We start from the raw sequence: 20359 nt of genomic DNA on the forward strand, positions 1-20359 counted from the left end.
GAAGATGGTTAATATTGAATTTTGCCCACTTCCCTTCGTATTTTGCTTTCTTTTTTTTTTAAGTTGAAACATGCTACAGGTACTTTAAGCAAAAGAATATAAAATCAGGATTAAGGCAATGCTTTTATCCACCAGTGGTGGGTGTGAATATGTTGGGAAAAGAAGAAATGAGACCAGTAGGTGCTCTGCCACCTCCTCATCTCTTTTGGTCATTGTGCTGTATCTTCTGTGACATTTAGGGCTCAGCTCCCTCCCTTGGCTAGAGATTGCATTAAATCCTGAACTAAAAAAATAGAGTTGTAACTTCAATAATGGTACCTGCACATCAACTAATATTTTGTTGTAATGTTTACCTCTTATTGTATTTGGTTGGTAAAGTTCTTTAAAGCTTCCTCTGATGTAAAGGGGAGTAAATTTGGAACCGGCCTCAGCGTTTCTGTTCACCTTCAGAACCGTGACGTGTTGGCAGATTTACTATCAGCTTATAAAAACTAATGAAGCACTTTAAGACCTGTCATAAAACTGGAATTCTTTTGTACTTAATTAGATGGCCTGGAAGAGAGGAAATTGGACCCAAACCCTATAAAATTAGCTTCATCAAAAGAAAGTGGAAACAGATGAGCAACCCACAGTAACTCTCCAAGAATAATGCCACAATCCTTACAACCCTGTCTTGGCTTATTTGGATTGCTTACTCAAGGCCCTGTTTAAGTCTTTCCCAATATAGTTAATTTGTATATCATGGATGGAACTGGTGGTGATGCTTGTGGTCAGGGTTGTATGTTCATAGCCTTGTCAGAGAGTAATTTTTTGGACAGATACTTTTCCCCCCCTTCCCAAGGTGTTTTCTTGAAAAATGGCTCTATTTTTGAGAACAAGATTGGTCAAATCCAACATTTTGTAGCTTTTGTACATTTTAAAATATCATTGGGAAATTTGGGATGTTAATAATTTGGAGCAGAGTTTGATATTGGGCAGGGAATCAGGAATGTGACATTTGCTGAAAATAACCCAATTTTAACCAACTTACAAGGCTTCAAAAATTGCATTTTGCACATGTGCAGTAAAGGTGTGTTAGATGGGCAGCTCAAATCTTTTAAGTCTTTTCATCTGTCCTGGGCATGTTCAAGGCTGTAGCTGCAGAACCTGAGCAAGAGTCTCCCTCAATCAGTCCCAGATGGTGGGAACTGAGGATGAGAAGTTTCCTGTCCACGTTCCTGGTACAAGTGCCTTGGCATCACAGGGATGCCAGGGATGACTGAGTTGAAGTGGATGACTTTGGACTATCAAGTTTGGCAAGTTCTAGCTTAATGTACATGCCTGTCAAAGCTTACAAAATTAAGCCAACCAAAAAAAAGAAAAAAAATTGAAAATCCATTCTATAGGATGTGTTTGATAGCTCACAAAGTGCTATTAACAAAGAAATTACAACTTTGTGTTATTAGAACTCTCTAATTGTGGTCTTTGTGGTTTAGTGACCTGATTTGCCAAGTGCTGAATGTTCCTAGTGGCAACAGAGGCAATGGAAATGCTCCAGTATAGTGTTTTGTATGATAAGAGTTGCTCTCAAAAATCCAATGGGAGGCCTTTAAATTGGATCCACAAATTAAAAGGCATTTTTGATCACAACTTCTGCAGATGTCAGCTCCCCATTTTCAGAATGGCTCTGCTGTCCCCTTACCTCCTGGTAGCTGTGAAACTGCATTAGGGCTTGTGAAAAGTCTCTTACAAAATCCCATGAGCAGGTGAATAATTTTATCATCAAAGTTTGAATAGTGTTTAGTAAGTAGATTATGGAGCTGGTTACTAGTAAAAAAAATACTGAAGATACTTAATGGCTTCTAGCTTAATGAGAACAATCCATCTGTAAATGGAATTAGCCAGTGATTCAGTGGGAAAACGTGACCATAACAGTATTATAGCACATAAACACAGGTTTTATGCTGGGGCTTGATGGCTTTAACATGATTGACGTTTGCCACTTCAGTATTCTTCCAGCATTCTTTTTTGGGTGATGATTTAATAACTATCAAAGCAGGACTTTGATGCTGTACAAGGGCTTGCTCTTGCATATTTATGAAGATATGCTTGCATATTTGTAAATTTGATTATTCACTGGGGGGAGACTCATGTGTATAAATGGCTTGAACGGCATCGTCCACAAGCAATTTGTTAAAAAATAATCTACTCTAATTTCATCTCTTAGGAATATTTTTAGGGTCAAATATTATTTGTAGTCAAGAAATTAATGATTAAGCCTCTTAACATTCTGAACTTGTGTTTCCACTCCGGCTTTTTAGACAGTGCTAATGACGCTTGATATCAGTTCTTGGTCTTGCTCTCACCAGAGCCTTAAACATATTCCAAAGAATGAAAATGCCTTTTGGAAGCCTTCTTAATTCCTGCCTTAGTGAGTGCAATGGACAGATGATGACGAACTCTGAATATGTTTTGAGCTCTCTGGGTGGCCCAAAGCAGATCTGTCCTGCTGCAAATGTCCTCTGCATATTGATTCCTCCGTGGGTGAAGAACTAATTTAAACACCTTCTTATTACCCTCTTAGTGCTTTTATGGAGGCCATACATATGCACTATTTTCAGAGAAGGTGATGTGGCAAAATTATTGCAGCAGTCTTGGAACCCCCATCTGCTAGAATGTCCCTGGCCTCCCCTCCGTAAAAATATCACTGCTGTTCGAGTCAGCACCTCTGTGTGTTTATTATCTTACCAGAACCTTGGAAATTGCTTTTGTTTCTAGTAGAAAAATCAGAATAGGAAAGGTAATAGGACAAGCCATAAATGGAAAAGCAATTTTGAGATAAATTTTAGATTAGAATCAATGAGACTGAAATTGTATTTTTCAAGAGTTTTGATTTCTTCCCTCAGAGCAACGCATTTTTCATTTTCTCCTGTTTTCTTCTCTACTTTGTTTTTCTTGGGAAGACAACAAACTGAGTATCTCGAGGGTTCCCTTTCTTTACTTTTCTTATCTGTTTTAATTTTTCTGAATATTAGCAGTTCAGGAATGTCAGTGATTAAATGTGAAAGACTGATGCTTTTAGACTCCTCTTTGGCTTAGAAGGTTTTGAAAAATTAGAGTGAAAAATGGAAAAGGAAACTAATTACAGTGAAAAACAGCGAATGATCTTAAACAAATATCATATTTTTTGGTTAAAGAGTAAGAAAGAAGAGCCAAATAATTTGAAATGCTTCTTTTAAATAATATTTCTGGATCTTGAACAAGTGGAAGTATTTGCACTGAAACAAAGCATATAGTGAACAAAGAATAAAAAATAATGACATGTACTTGAAAACTTTTCCCTGTTTATTTTTAATGAGATCCATTTGAATTCTTTTTTTTTAAGGGATAAAAAAATATTAAACCATATGGGATAAAAATTGTGCATCCTTTTCAGTGTTTCTAGAACCAAAATGTGCTCTGCATGAGTGTAGTTCTATTAACGTTTCTGTAAACCCAGTTATTTTGGGGAAGGTGCTAAGTGATGCAAATCAAAATGTTTTGGCCAGTGTATTTATAATCTCCTAATTTTCCCTTTGCGGGCGTATCTCCAGGGAAGTGTGGTCATGGCGACATTCATCCTTCTCAGGCTGACAGAATTAAACCTGTCCATAAAATAGATGGGAAGGCACACTGAACCATTTCAAAGGATGGCAAAGTTCCCATGATAAATGAATGCCCAAATCAAACTGCCTGCCTTTAAGGACTCCACACTCTATGGCTCCTGCTCACTAACCATTAAATATATATGATGCCTTTAAATGCCCCAATAGAGCTAAAACCACATTCGGCTGAAATTTATTCTCTTTAATATTTATCTATTTGTGCTGTCATATCCTTCTTGGGTATGAAAGTTTTATACTGTAGTTGTGAGGGAATGCCCACTATCATCACACTTATACCCGTCCCTCCAAGCTACAATACATTATTTCTTACCAGCTCTGTCTCATGGAGCAGTTTCTCATAATTGCAACCTAAATGTTTAATGTGACAGAAGTAAGGATGAATGGGAAAAGATCTGAGTGTGGAGTGTAAATTAGCTTGAAAAAGGTGACAATGGCTCTTGCCATGGTCCCTCCATGTGGTCTCTTGATCCTACAGAAAAAATTCTGGGAAGACAATGAATTAAGTCTTGTCTTCCATTTCCATCTCTTCTGTTGGATACTGGGAGGTTTTTTTTTGTTTGTTATTAAGAATGTGGCATTCAGAGAAAAAGGACAGCTTGTTAATGGCTCAACCCTACTAAGCTGTTCATTTAAAGAGATAAAGTTTTTCTTTATTTTATATTTTTCACAGAATATTCTGAGTTGGAAGGGACCCACAAGGATCATCAAGTCCAACTCTTAAGTGAATGGCCCATACAGGGATTGAACCTTAAGAAAATAAAGAAAACTTAAGATTTAAGAAAACCTTTTCTTGCAGGTCAGTAATTACTTCCAAGTTGTTAGTTTATGTTTTCATAAACCTTTTTCCTTTCTAAGTTCAGTAATTTTCTGCATAATAAGGTCAGATTATAAGCAAATTGAAAGAGTTGCTTTTGGGTTTTTGTGTGTGTGTGTAATGTCACTTACTTGCCTAACCCTGTCATTCATTATGAATAATGCATTCCTAATAAAAATGGCTTTATTACAGTGAGGGTGCAGCAGTTTTTTAATAACCAACTGTTTCATTTTTTTATTTAAAAATGCAGGTTTTAGAGGCTCCATTTAAGAAGATGGATACTGCAGTGCAGTTCAGTTATGGGTTTTGCCTTTATTGGTGAGTGAAAACCCCATTCCTTACGTGTGTAAGACAGCCTGCTCATAAATTCTCATATTGGTAACTAAGATACAGTACTCTAATATGTATGTTTCTGTGAAATAATTCATTTATTGAGATTTCATAGGTGTCCATGTAAACATGCAAATGAGAACAATTTGGAAGACTTTTTTGTTTCTCTAGTTCCTCAGATGCTATTTTGTATTTCTTTTGCCTTTATTCTATCAGTATATTGTGGCTGTGTCATTCCTCAGATTTTGGTGGAAAACATTCTGTTATTATCACTGTGGATCAGGAATACCATATGACCATCATTTTCTGGCTCTTTGCCATAGACCAAAGCACATACTTGTTCAATATACTAGAATAACTAAAGTGCTGGTTTGGAGGTAAATGGAAATACTTCCTAAAAAATTGTGATGTTTTGTTCTGGTTTGGTTTTTTTATTACTTTTATCTTACATTTCCTCAACTTTATTATTTTGTAAAATATAGAATAGTTTTATAGATGCATCTGAAACATCAAGAAGATCACTTTCAATTTAATAAAACTCCTCACAAAAATTATTTTTTCTTCTCTTGTAATATTAATCTTGGAGAATATGTAATGTTGAAGCTGGGCCCTGCAATGATGACTCACTGCTCATACAGGTGTACATAGGGAACTCCCATTGGCAGCAATTAAATACATTCATAGAAATTACTACTTAAATTGTTTATTTTTTTTCCCTACCTGTGTTTGATAGCCAAGATATTAGGGTTTCTGAGCATGTAGCACCTTGTGCAGAAATTAAATAATTCAAATCAGGGAATGTTTCCTGGTACGATGCACTTAACTAGTTTTCCCTGTGTGATCCTATACAGCAATTTGCTTTATACCTTTAAATTATTTTGGATCCAAACAGAAGTTGAAGGTGCTCAATAATCTCTCAACTTTTGAGTGTGTGACTTTGTTGTTATTAACCCAGGGCACTGAAGGTGGGTCTATATCTAACTTTTAATCAGAAACAAATCTGCTTCACCTTCACTGTGATAAGCCTATGTTTTGACTTTGTGTGAGCTCTGCAGTGATTTGTGAGTGATACACAAAATGAAAAACCCTTTTCCCAGAGAAAGGGCAGGAAGACCTCAGAGATTTGCTCAGTTTGTTAGATTTACTTGAATTTCAAACAGCCAGGAAGAATAACAACTGAGAAATCCTAACTATTAAAAAGAGACTTCAGAAAACATTGAAATGAACATGTATTTAAAAGGCTCTGACTTAGAACTTGGGGATATGCCTACTCATAATATAGATGTATAAATCTCCCTTCCTGCCCTACAACGGCAATAAAAAATTGCATCCTAGTTCTAGGGCATCACCTGTATTCATCTGAGTTTCTCAGGTTATACAGTCATGCAAAATTAAATTTATGTACAAACATGTTCAAACCAAGGAGATACATCATTTATCTCTTCCAGACACGATGTGAGATTCACTGTAGTAATAAATTGGCTTGATGAGCATGTGTGAGCCATCCTTATACAAGCCTGTCAGAGGTACAATGACAAACACCTCAAAAAGAGGTTGGTTCCAGCGAGTTTATTGCCCAAAGCATTTAGTCAGCCTCCATTTTTTCTCCCATGCCACTATTTTAAGTAATCAAGCAGCCAATAAAGCCTGTGGGAGATCCCTTTTTATACTAGGAGGAATCATGTTGAAGCAATGACTGATTTCATCACTGTTCCATATAAACAAGTTTTAGCCAGTTTGTACCTCATCTGCAGTGCAGGTAGGTTGATGTGAGGGTGGTATACCTGTGTGGGAAGTTCCTTCCTTACAGTGGAGACATCAGTGAAAGATCACCGTGAGTTATGTTTGGAGATGACTCAAGAACATTTTTCTCTTTGCTTGAGAAAACTGGGATCTTTTGCTCCAGAGCCAGTCTGTTTCTGGGACCTCTTTCAGGTGTGTTCCTGCTTCCATGCGTTTTCTCATGATCCCACTGAGTGCTATAGAAAGTAAGAAAGGAAGCCTCCAGGTTATATTTGCCCAGGCAGGAGTAAAATAGTTCTGGCTTGATTAGTCATCACAGTTAGCTCTTAATTAGGGCACCCAGTCTCCTGTTCCTCTTGAGATTTTAGTAGCCTTTCCCCACCCTATTTCTGTGATTTCTTTCATCATATGTTGTTGTTACACCTGTTGCTTTCAAAGAATTTTTGTCTGTGCATGGAAAAGGAATACCCAAGAACTGCAGATGATGAAGTACTTTGAATTTTTAATTCATTCATGGATAGATCCATTTTAAAACTTCTCTTAAATTTGAGGAATGCAGGTGCTGTTTGCAGCCCTATCAGTGTTTGTCTTTCACCTTTAGAAGATGTTTCAGTGTTGTCTTGTGCTGCTGCAGTGAATGTTTTGGGAGTCTTTCGTTCTTGTTCCACCCCCTTGGTGGGATCTTATTTAAATGGTGGCCACCTCCCTGTGCCATCTTTCTGTGGCCTCATGTTTTCTATTTCATCTACATAAATTACTTTTTTTGGTAACCCATTCTTTACTCAAAAGGGTTATATACTCATTGCTGAGGGTCTAAAAACTTTAAACTAGGTTATGCTGAGAAAAGGCTCTACTTTAGACATGTTTACCCAGTTTACTTTTCATATATCTGAATGCTCCCAGCCTGCTTCCCCTAACCATTCCAGATCCCAGCAGAGACAGTGCTGAAGGCTCTGGGGGTTTTTCTTTTTTCTTTTTATTTTTTTAAACAGGATTTTCCCATTTGAAATCCACTTGTGTTTTTAGTATCACAGGAAGAACTGTTTTGGGGAAATTCGACACAGCTGTATAATGCAGTAATTTCTGAGCACCCTTGTAGCTGGTCAGTGAGGAAGTGTACCCTATCTCTAGGAATAAAGATGGAGGCAGAAGGATGGAAAAGGCTCAAGAGTTTCCCATGGAGCATTTTTGAGGACCATTTCTACTGCAAGGACTTGCCAGGTTCTGTTTGTGCCCACTCGCCAGGGACCTTGCCATAGCAGAGTTCTGTAAATAGAAAGAAGTTTTGCACAGCCTGTACCAAGTGTTTGTACTTGGCAACAGTTGTTTATTCAAAATTTAAAAAGGAAAAAAAAAACCCACAAACCCACTGAAAACAAACACTGAAATTAGAGTTTCTCACAGGTGGTTTGAGAGTTCTGCCAGTTCCTAAGATGCCTTAGAAAAAAAACAAAACAATGTTTTTCTTTCTATTTCAGAGAGAATTACCCAGGAAATTTAGGTCCTTTTTAGGGAGTTATTAACAGCTGAAATTTAAAATTTATGAATTCATTAGTTTGAATTGCAAGTTAAGTTCACTAGACCTATTGTTGCCATTTGTAGTAGCAGTAGAGATGCCATCAGGTACTGAGGGTGACTTAATTTTTGGCCAGCTACAAAAGAGCACAAACCATCGCATAATGGCCTGCAAGGTCCCTTTTAGACTAAATGGGAGGGTTTGGGTATTTTTCAAATGGTCACTGCTTTCTCCTAACTGCTTATTTACTGGTTACTGATTGCTAAAGGAATATCAGATCTGGGGATATAAAAGATGGTATGAGGCTGAAATAACTTTGTTCTCAAAAAGTCCCTTTGGTTTTGATAACTTCGTTACAGTAGCTAGTGTTACCTACTATAATTTTTTTGGGGAAAAAAAATAGCTCTTGAATTGAAATGAACTTTCATCTGATTTTGTTTTTTTTAAAGAAAAATTTCTGACTTTGCCATTACGGAAAATAGCTTGGAAATTAGAACTGAAAAAAAAAAAAAGAAATATTTTCAAAATTTATATCACAGTTTCATAGGTTTGTTTTTTTTTTTTCATATTCTGTAATTGATAATTGCTGGTGGTGGCAAAACTGTGAGTCAAAGATACTAGCACAAAATGGTCAGTTCATAAAGGTGTGCTGGCATTCATGGCTTAGCACATTTCTAGCTGACCAACTGTGCCTTCCTCCTGTGCAGCTTTCTTACAATTCCATCAGGAAAAGACCTGGATGTACCCACTTCCTCCTTTTATTTCCAGGAGGGTTGACATAAAGTGGTCAGAGACAGAAAATTATAGGAGATAAAAGAGTTGAGGGCAGAGGTTTTAAAAGGTGTTTATGGGAGTAACAACTCAGTTCACAGTGGTTACATTAGCAAAAATAATTCATTTGCAAATTCTATTAGTGTCTTTTGAAGTTCTTAGCCAGGGAGATCAAGTGGTTTGACCTAAGGTGACAGCAGAAGTTCAATAATTGAATCTGAATCTTCTTTACTGTCGTCTAGCAGTTATCCTGGATGAGATAGTATTTATTGCTCTGCAGATTTAAGAGAAATGTAGAAATCACCGTTTTAAAATGTAATTCTGAAATTACTACTTAAAATGATTCTTCCAGTCCATGTAGGCTTATATGTCCAGTACTTCCTCTTGTATTATCTTTACACTGAGTCACAGCTGCCATTTTTGCCATTAGAACATTAAACAGGGCATTTCCCCTCAGTGTTGTTTATACTCATTTGTTTTGAGGTACCATCCTCCTACTGCAGGGTGTTATTTTGGCAATAAGTTACCAAAAAAACCCCAGGTTTATTTTTTTTTTCCAAACGATTTTTATATGAATGTAATCTGCGTTGCAAATCCACATTTCAGAGTAATTTCTGCAAATACAATACTGTAAAACAAAGCCTTCATTTAAGTGAATGCTTCATGTTGGGTTTTAGAGAGTTAAAATTTTTATCATATCAATATATTTCTATTACAAGCTACTGCATTTTGAAAACAACTTCCAAGGAATAAGAGGTGATGAAATCACCCAATAAATAGCTATTCTGTATTCAATATCCATTAGTTGAGTACATAATTTCAAATGTTCATTAGTCTCACGAAGCAGAGACCTTACCTCAGCAGGTTTTATAATTGAAGCTGTCTGTTGTGAGTGAAGGAAAGGGAGATTGCAGAACATTGTATTAGATGGAGAATCTTGGAATGTATTTTAAAGAACTAAGGGTCTATTGAGAAGTTCTGTGGTCCCCTTTTGAATATGGGGGAACACCTGTGTGTAATTCACTGTGATCTTAAACATAGTATCCTACAAAAGTGATCCACAAAGCAAAGAAGAAATATCTTTTTCTCTCTGTCTTTTTTTTTTTTTAATATATTAATTTAGAGCTGTACTTTTTGTTCCTTCCTGGTACACATAAAGGACTGAAAAATCGAAGGTTTAGAACATAAGATACTTCATGTTAGTAGTACAGGTGCTGCCTACTTAGACTTTTTTGGAAGCCTTGGCATCCAAAGAAATAATGGGATGGAATTCTCAGTGAAAATTTCTCACTGAAAAACAATGAGTCAAAAAGATTTTTAGTCATAATTTTAAGTAATTGTTGTTTAGTTTTGGCTGGTAGTTTACTGAAGTGAGAAACAGAAGCCTTTAACAAAGCTTCTAGATCTCTACTCCACTACAAATGACTTGGGACACAAATCTGAGTACTTGAGTAATTGTATTGTGGAAGAAGGAGTGAATGGATTACCATCTTCAGAAGTATCTACGTTTTCTTAAAAGTAACCTATTAAAAAATATAAATATTTCCAATCCTGTTGCCTTCCATATGTATCAGTATAAACAAGAGAGAAAAAACCTTATTTCTTACACACACACACACACACAAAAAAAACCCTAACTCAAAAGCCTCCAGTAATATTTTTCGGTTCTATACTGGTCCCAGGTGATGCCTTTCTTTTAGATAGTCTTGCAGTGACAGCAAACCTTTAACTGAAACACATCTTTCACTGAAGGCTTCCTCATAAAAGGCTGAAAGAGATAACACAGGAAGAAGATGGGCTGTCAGGAAAATTGATGGTGGGAAGGAATCTCTGCTTTTTTCTTTCACTGAGCACAAACAAAGTGCCTGATCAGTTACTTAAACACTTCCCACTGTTCTAGTGCTCAAAAGTGGCCTGTGCAAGGTAAATCAAATTAATTACATCTAGCACTTCCCACAATGAAATAGCAAGCCCACTCAAACAGAAATCAATGAATGATGGTGCTGTAGTTGCAACGCTGTCAGAAGGCATTTTAAAATTTAGTTGTGTACAACTGCAAGAAAGGGCTTTTCTTCTTCCCCTCCACAGGCACAGTGAAGGCAATTATTCAGGTTTTCAGCTCAATGAAAATGGCACATATGTAGTGGATGGTAAAGCAATTTTAAGGACAGCAGTAGAAGTGATATTGTGTTATGGCACAAAAAACCCTGCTGTTTCATTGGGGGCGGAGCGAGGGGAGAGAAAGTGTGGACTTTTTTAGTGTATTTTTGATATAAACTGGGCTCTGTGCTGTGATTTTTGCTTACACAATATTTTAGTGTCCCCTTGTCACTCTTTTCTGAATAGGACCTGAACCCCAGCTTGCCACGTGCTGTTAATATTAATGACCACATCCCTGCTGTGTGAGTAAAATGAAAACAGCCAAAGTTAACAGGCAGAATGCGTACAAACTAGTCTGAAAAGTCTCCACATAAAGCTGCCTGCCTCCATTTGTATGTGTGTGCATGTGAGCACTCCATGTTCATTAAAAGCTGCTACTTTTAGAAAGAAAAAAAAAAATTGAGTTATCCAGAGGAGTAATATTGAGATAAATTTACTTATAGTAAATATGGTCATGAGTTTCTGCTCGTTCCAGAGTGAGGTCTCATTTTCTGATGTACTCTCATATTTTTGAAAATACCTCTTAACAGTCAGAATGTGGGGTTTGCTGATTATTTCCCTTGGAACAGGCTGCAGAGAAAACCGAATCTACTGTGACTAAGAAATACAATTCTCACCTTTCCCCCCTTCTCAGAGGTTTGAGTTATATCTACAGACATAGGTAGAAACAATGTACATCATGAGGAGTGGAGAGCAAGCTCCGTAGAGTTTCAGATTCCTGTAGTGGATCTCAGCTTCAGCACTCAGCAAGCTTGAGCTGAATAAAATCCCTGTTGGTCAGGCTCTGTGCCACAAATCATGTAAAAGCCAGGCTGCAGCAGTCACTGCAGGCAGGAAAGATTATCCTGAATCTAATTTCTCTTCCAGCTCCTACTGTCCTACTTAGACCACTGGGAAATTGATTTTCCAGCTTAGCCTCCAAGGAGAGGAACTTTTCCAAACTGATGTCTCCCAAGATAGAACAAAGTCAATTGATTAACGGGAATAACCCACTAATAAAAGTAGATCTACAGGGTGGCTTAAAGGCATGAGGTTTCTCTTTTCAGGCTCAGTCTTCTGCATGAGAAATAAGGAGCAGGGTGGGTGTGTGTATAGGCAGATGAGGTACAGATGGGGCTGTCTGGATGTTATCCAAGCCAGGTGTTTTGTCTCCTGCCTTCTCTGCCTTCCTCTTCTTATTGGGTTTATCCAGTCAACCCTACCAACCTCAATATGCTGTTTATTGCTAGGGTATATCTTATGTGTTTTCCTACAAATACCATTTTTTGCCAGTCCAGGCCTTCAGTGGTTTTTCTTTAGATCACATCCAGAAGTTTGACGTAACTGGAATAACATTTCTTCTTTACCTTAGGAGTAGCTTACTACATACTTACTATATATCCTTCCTCCTAAGGATAGACACACAAACTGCTAAATTTGCATCTTTTTCAAGAATGGTAACTTTAGGACATTTGCAACTTTTGTCTTATTTTGAGTGATGTTGGATTCCAAAATTTGGATATGAGAAAAAGAAAACTGCTAGGTTTAAACAAAAGCCTTGGGCTGACAGAGACTGGAGAAAAACCCCCATATAGAGTCCAGACAAGGATCCATTGATGTCACGGGTTTGGAATGTCCTGCCCAAGCCTGGAGAAACCATGCCCTGATTTAATCAAACCTGTGCAGAAGACCTATTGTACCTTATCTCTCCCTTTGTGTTCCCTGAATCCTTGCATTCTGCAGACCCCAATACCTGTTCCCCCCTCTAAAATCCCCTAAAATAAAATGGGTTTTTCCTCATGATGTAAGTGCTAAGACCCAAAAGTTTGTAATTTAGGATTTCCCCTTTACCTCATCCCTGTAAAGTCCCTAATTGTAATAGTTCTGCCCCCCAATGAATATGCAAGCCCCCTGTTGAATATGCAGACCCTAAACCCTTTAAATATGAACTTGTGAGTTCAATAAAGCATTCCAGCTTCTTGCCTCCCCTGGGATCCTGATAGCTTTATTGACCTCCACAGAGTGCATATTAGCAGTTTAAAGGTATTGTGTGAGTAGCTTTTCCAGTCAGAGGAAAGGTTTCTCCAAAGACTAACTTTGATGCTTGGAGATCATGTCTGTAGTATATCTCTCCTCTCTGACTAAAACACAGACCTAAGTCATGCATTAAAGAGATCCTTTTTAATACACCTCTTCTTCTATATTTTAATGGATATATAGACATTAAAAATTTATATTATCAGTATTTGTCACCTGAGTAACCACCTATCTCTCCTTTGTCTTTCTAGTGGTACAAAAACTCGATACAGTTTCTCCTACATTTTCTGATTATTGTTTATTGGCTACTTACCCCTTGCCCTAAACCACAATCCATCCTAAGGAAAAGGGGAAAAAGGGAAAAGCTCAGCTCTGTAGCACTACTTAGTAGAACTTTGCATCATTTCAGTGTAAGCATATATCCTGTGGGCATCACCACCTCTCCTGCAATGTGCTAAATTAATTTTTTCTAGTCTCAGTGGACTAGATTCAGTTAAAGATTTGAATTGTTCTACTTTTTCATAGACTATGTAATACTAGATGAGATAAAATATTTTATGTTAGATCCAAAAATGAAAAGACAGCAAGATTCCTGCCAGATCAATATTGTCACTTCTGTTTGCTTGTCCTTTTTTTAATGGGGGAAAAAGGGAAGAAACAGAAAGCAAATCTTGTTCCACTCCTCCTATATATAATCTTATCTAACGATGAAATAATTTTGTTTAGTTGGAAAAAGATGAGTAAAATATAGTTACAGGATAGACTTATTTACTTTTTTCCATCAAAAATGAAGGATTGCTCCTCTAGATGTTGATTTTTAAAGACTTCTACATGTTTTCTTGTTCTTGGTAGACCAATTTCTAAAATCCATTTTAGAGTCTCAAAGTTTTAATTTTTAAGAATAAAAATAACAAAATTACTTTGGTCTTCTCTTAGTTAATACTACAGAAGACTGAAGATATCAGTGTTTGGCTAATCCCAGCATTTTAAATTCTTACTCTTAGCTGAAGCCTGTTAGTGGTGTAATAATGTTAATATTTTAAACTGTGCAAGAGAAAACTTAGTAAGACAGAATTCTGGTAGTTGCTGGCATCTTTGTCAGTTTAGGTATGCTCAGCATCTTGTTTTGCTTTATCTAAACACAGTACTTTCACTGTAGATAATACAATAAAATGCAATAATAAAATTAATGGATAATTTTGTGGGAAAGATTTATGTTTAACCACAACTCTTAAACACCATTCTCTTTTTCAACTCTGCCTATGTGAAGAACACTTCCTAGTTAGTTACTGTAAAAATTCGTTTTTATTTTCATTTTGTGCCATGTTCCATTTCAATAAAGTTTGTTTTATAGTTCAGTACTCCAGAAAGGGAACGCTGCCGTCTGAAATGCAGGTTCTCAAATGTAGCTGAACTGATGATTCAATCCCAGCAACAAATCTTGGCCCAGTCACTGATCATTGACAGGTTTCATTTGCCAAGTGCAGTGTCTTCTGCAGTAATTCATAGTTCTTTGTTCTGCCCCACGTTTTCATAAGTTATGGAAAACAAGTGATGTATAAACAGAAGGTGTCCTATATCTCACAGGTCTGTTTCCTGCCTCTGTGCTGTGGTTATGAACCTAACACAAAATGCACTGACACATCCCTTGTTCTGTCCAGGGTGAAATGGGCTGCCCTCTGTAGCAACATGACTTTGGATCCGTCTTCCTCCACTGCTGAATTCTTTGGGGAATTATTTTCTGCAGAGCATGAATATATGCAGGTCTTACGCTGTCTTTAACTCAACATTTAATTCCTTCCATCTTCCTGTTTACTTGCAGGAAAAGAGCACAAGTGCTCTGAGGTTCCCTTTTTGCTGTTAAGCTTGCAACCACTAAAAGTGATTTTCGTATTACTCCATGGTTGATTTATATGTAGACCTTTTTATTGTGTAGCAGTGATTTTAGGGGCCTGAGTCCTTGTGTGGAATCAGGGGCAGAAATGAGTGCATTGTATGTAAGAACAGCCCAGCACCCTTACAATTAAATCCATGCCAACAGAACAGAGCAGCATTTAGGCAATGGCTGATCTGTAAGACCAGGAGGAGAGGTTGTTCTTTCTGTTCTTTGTGTCAGAACGGGGGACATATTTTGACTTAAGTCAGAACATCTCATAGTGGCTGTCATAGCAAATTCAGCTGGGCATAGCAGTGAGGAGGGGGTGTCTCATGTTAATTTTGTCTTTGTGCAGTTGCCAGTACATTAAATTTCCTCCAAGTCAGTTCTACCCATGACAGTAACTGCTAAGTAGCTGCTAAGCTTCACCCCCAAGGTTTCTCATCTTATTTTTTCCTCCTGTCCAGTTGAGGAGGGACACTGAGGGAGTGCTGAGTGGGTGTCTGACAGCCAGTGCGAACCCCCAGCAGATGAGCAGGTTGAAAATTGGTTTATATAAGACTAGTGATCCTTTGCTTTAACCTGAGATTGCCTTCGTACTTTTGACCATTTTAATATTTAAAAATACTTCAGTTACAGCCGCCTCACTGCAATGCCTGAACTTTAAAACTTCACTTGTGTAAAGTTCCCATGTATCCACAAATCTTGCCATTGCTGTCATCCTTAATGTGTGAGTTTCCACAACTTCCCTGAGAGAATAAATGCTTCAGACAATTGGAAAGTGCCTGTGCCCTGGTTCTTCAATTTTATACTTTTTTTGGACGTGACAGACCATATCCATATGAGTCAGTGAGATAAAGATGTTCCAGTGCATCTCCTATAGAGGAACTAGAGAAATAACACCGACTTGTCATTCCAAATAAATTGTCCTAAATGATTACTTAGGGGGTGAGAAGAAACAAGTTCATGCTATTTATTGGAAAAACAACAATATAAAGAAAGAGCACTGAAGGATCATTAGGTTGTGTCATACTGTGAAGGAAAACTAGGAACTGAGTTGTCTTCATTTGTTCAGCATTTGGCAGATAATCGTTCTGTGATTCTGTGCTTCTTATGACAGCAGGGAAGTCATTGTATCTTGATTCCCTTTCCCTTTTATTTGTGTGGATCTCTGCTAAGGAAATCCCTCTAAATCATGCTCATTCAGGAAACACTTTAGTCCAGTGGTCACGCTGATATTGTACAGTCAGCTATACAGAGATGGATTTAAGCCTCTAATGCAGTGTTTTCCTGAATTCAGAACAGTCTCAAACCACTCTCAAAATGTGGAGTGAAAATATCTGACAGCAATGTGGTTTTCTGATTCAAATCCTCGATCAGAGGCTGTAACCTGATTTTTTTGAATTATTTTAAAATTTTAGTCTATTTCCATCATAACTTCAATGTTTCTTCCCCTACTTAATCCAGATGGCATTACAGTAATTTTGTGCTTTTTTTATATAAACAAAATAATTGCATGGCATTTAATTTATAAATATTTTCTTATATTTAGTGTTATAGTTTTGCATCTATATCAGATAGATATTTAAAAATAAACATGAATTGTTTATCCTTGTTTTTCCAGATGACATCAAGCATCCATAGGATGAATGTTGCTCGTCATTGCTTGCTGAGTATGTGACAGGGCTGGAGGGAGGAAGAACTGAGATCAGATTCCTGACCCTAGACCTGTTCCTAGGCCTTTTCATCTGAAAGTCCAAATTTACACTACTTCCTATGGTTTCTTTTGCTTGCAGAGGAATGGAGAGCTTGTTGAAAGTATTTTCTCGTTATGGACTTTGAGAGGGTGTACAGATGTGCTGCAGAATAGCATTTGGATATAAAAATAATTTTTGAAAATTGGAGTAACGATTTTAAAATTAGGGCTAATTTTGAGAATAGCACGTGCAAGGTGCTGGGAATGGCAGTTCTACAGCACAGAGGAGAATGGGGAAATAAACTGATTAGTAGCAGTTCTTCAGGAAAGGATTTTGGTGTTTCGGTGGTAAATTGAATGTGACTCTGCAGTTTTAAATTATTGCAAGTAGAATAGGAGGCATGCTGGGTTGTATTTGAAAATGACTGTAGCCTAGATGATGTGTAAAATAATGTCTGCTTTGCACAGCATTCGTAATGCCACAGTTATGTCTGTCTTACTGTATTTTAGAAAGAAAAAAAGAAAAAAGGGAACATCTGAAGAAAGCTAAAGAGCGAGCCAAAAAAGGTTAGAAATCCAGACAAGATATCATAGGCCTTAATGACCTGGAATTATTTAGCAGAAGGACAATATAATTTGTTCTCCATGTGGCTGACAGAACAAGAATTATTAAGCTTAAATTACAGCAAAACAGATCCATGTAGATATTGACAACTTTCTGATGGTAGAACAGCAAAGCAGATTTTTGAATCCTAATTCTCAGAGGTTTTAAAGTCAGGTTAAATAAATACCAGTTAGGAAGGACTTGGATATGACACATATTTGCTTTGAAATGAGGCTGAAATAATAAATGACTTCTCAAGACCTGTTTCAGACACATTTTCTATGACTGGAATTCAGCGGGAGCTCCACTGAAATGTAGCAGCTGAGTCAGTAACCCTTGAACAGAAAAAGATCCACTGTGTTCTGCTACTTTCACTACCTTTGTCACCATATATCTGAAACTCTTCAGTCGTAATTTCTTTGCTTCCAGAGAAATAGTTAATCTTTGTAGCCAGTATTACTTCACAGTGACATGAAACTGCAACAATATTGTTTTTGCTGCTAAGATGTAGACACAGCTCGCTTTTTTTCTCAAACAAAAGCAAATAGATTTAAAAATGGCAAACAAGTGTCAAGTAATTCTGTCTCAAATAATTCTGTCTCATATCATTAAATGAAGATTCAAAGATAATAATCTTGATATCAAGACAAAAATTACATTTCACATCAGACTTCTTGCTCTTGAGAGCATGCTTAATATAGAGTTAAGTTAAAGTAATTGAGGAGAATAAAGTATTTGCATAATTATATTCTGGAAATTGTTGTTGTTCAGTCTGTTGAAATCTCCTGGAACACACAAATGCATTGCTTTTTGAACCTACTATTCCCAATTTTACCTGTTTCATCTAGAGCAAATCTCATTAATACTACCAGTAAGTATGGGAAATATTGTCTGATGTACTTTGAGATTAATTATGCTTATGGCAATCTCTCCTTTATAAGAGAAAGCAATCCATTCAAACAATAGCAATTCTTTCTGAATTCACTTCAAATGTCGTTATGATAGAATGCAATTTTGGGAATAACGCAAATGTTTCAGTAGCTGGAAGCTATTTTGTTTTAATGAGGTATGCTCTAACATACCTCATATACTCTGCAGTTTCTACCATTGTCATGGTAAAGTAATACAGAGACAATGAATATGTTTAAATTTAGTATTGGTGTAATTCATCTGATGCTAAAGCTAAATTTAGCTAGTTGCTGTATTTTATTTATGCAGATGACTAAAAAATAGTTTTTTTCTGCCAAGTTGTACCTTATAAAGGTTCAGTATCTAGTTTTAATTTTCTTATAGCTATGATCCTTATGTTTATTGTAAACAGGAAGAGCTTGATATTGTATTTCAGGAAGGAGAAAGCACAGTTCAATTACGTGTGTGATCCAAGCCAAAACCTATTTGCTTGCCAGGAGGCTGAGAAAAGAGGAACTGGTAGCTGTAATAACAGCTTTAATTTTCAGAAGCTTCTTGTCTGTATGCTGAAAGTTTCCCTGTTATGCCCTACTATTGAGGACTAACATGCGCTTCTTTTCCACATGTAGTGCAATCTTGTTTTTTCCTGCTGACTGGGGGATTTATGTGACAATACAAACAGAAACAATTTAGCTTAATTGTGGATGTGTATTTCACTGGTTTTCTCTTGGCTGATCGTACCCAGAGGTGATGGGAGTTGTGGACTTGTTTGGGATGAACAAACTATGTCATGGGTCTATGATCTTGAAGTCTTCTCTGGTGTTGCTGAGTCTCTGCTGGGAGGTAGAGGTGTCAATGACCTGTTAGGAGACCCCTGGAAATAAATAATATCACTGGTGGGGGGGGGGGGGTGGTCTTAAGGTCAGGAATTCAGGGATTGAACCTGAGAATGAGGAATTGAAGAAGCAATGAGTTGAGTAGTGCAGAATTTGCAGTGTAATCTTGTCAGTCAAGTGAGAGGGGAAGAGCGAGTGGCAAAGATATAAAAGCAGGAAGAGAAAGGTTGAAGAAAAAAAGAAATAAAGCTCATCAATAGCAAATGCCTCTTAGAAAGGTATTTTCTCTGGTCCCTACAGAGCTATGCTGTGCAATTTAACAGATGCTTTGTTCTTGCAGATTATTTTTCACACAGCTTCAGCTTTACAGATAAAGCAAGGTCAGGAAGAAAAACATTCTTTTTCTCAGGAATGGTCAGTCCAATGGGAAATATCAAGCCAAGAAGCTATTAAAGTGAAGATATTAAGATTTCCATAAAGATCTTGAATGTACAGATTAAAAGCTGCAGAAAAAAGAGTACCCATTTAAATATATGCCTTATCTGAACTTTTCTAAGCATATTAAAATGAGGAGGACAGGCAAAGAAATACTGTTAGACAAATCTAGGCCAAATACTTAACTGGAATGAATCTCTGATCACTTTTCCCCTCTGTCATCCTGAGATTACAATTTCAGTTTGGCTCTTTGGAGGATTCTTTAATGCCTGTTGCAAGTTACTCTGGTTAAAGTGCTCTGATCTCCTGATACACCTGAAAAACCAGTAGTGAGGAGAGGGTACAGAAGGCGGTGTATAGCCAGAGTTCATGTTACTGTCATAAAATCTGACTTTTTAAGGCTTTTTTTTTTTTTTTTGTATATATAGTGCTCTGTGATCTTAATCAGTTGGCTTTTGGATATTTAAGCTTGTGCCTTCATCTATTACCATTGATCCTGTATATCAACATGGTAACAACCTAGGCTTAGATTATTAAGTAGACAACTCTGTTGCAAACCTTTGTTATTTCTTCTGTATCTGAATTTTACTGTTATTCAGATAGACTCATGTTGTGACCATGGGACTTGTGAAAGTATAAATGTTCTGTAAGTAGGCACAGCCCAAGAATTCTGTTTTCTGGCAAAAAGCTTTATGAAAGAAAAGCCATCTTGCATTCAGGGAGGAAAAGTTTCTCAGCTGTAGAGAAACTGGAGATTTTTTCAGTTGTACGTCTTGGTTTCACAGGAACTACAAATAAGACACAGAATATGTGTTTTAAGCATGCAGCCAAGTAGTGGGTCTGTGCTTGTTTCCCCTTCTGAAAACTGCCCAAACCCTCTGGAAAAAATAACTATGTGAATAAAGATGACTGTGTCACACATTTTAAATATATGCTGTATATTCAAATTGCTTGTTAACCACAGAACCATTTACATCAGGAACACCTTTCAGTCTTAGCACTATGTTTA

General features: G+C 37.0%; 1 long non-coding RNA gene across 1 annotated transcript in view; it reads left to right on the forward strand.

Annotated features, from left to right (window-relative positions):
- Positions 1 to 17687, forward strand: part of LOC116788405 — a 34030-nt gene extending 16343 nt beyond the window's left edge. Inside the window, exons 2-4 of the long non-coding RNA XR_004357625.1 lie at positions 4315 to 4440; positions 4709 to 4776; positions 16495 to 17687. This is a non-coding gene — a long non-coding RNA (uncharacterized LOC116788405). The remainder of the gene's footprint in view (positions 1 to 4314; positions 4441 to 4708; positions 4777 to 16494) is intronic.
- Positions 17688 to 20359: the final 2672 nt, after the last annotated feature.

The sequence above is a fragment of the Chiroxiphia lanceolata genome, chromosome 6 (assembly GCF_009829145.1).
Source record: "Chiroxiphia lanceolata isolate bChiLan1 chromosome 6, bChiLan1.pri, whole genome shotgun sequence".
Classification (NCBI taxonomy): domain Eukaryota; kingdom Metazoa; phylum Chordata; class Aves; order Passeriformes; family Pipridae; genus Chiroxiphia; species Chiroxiphia lanceolata.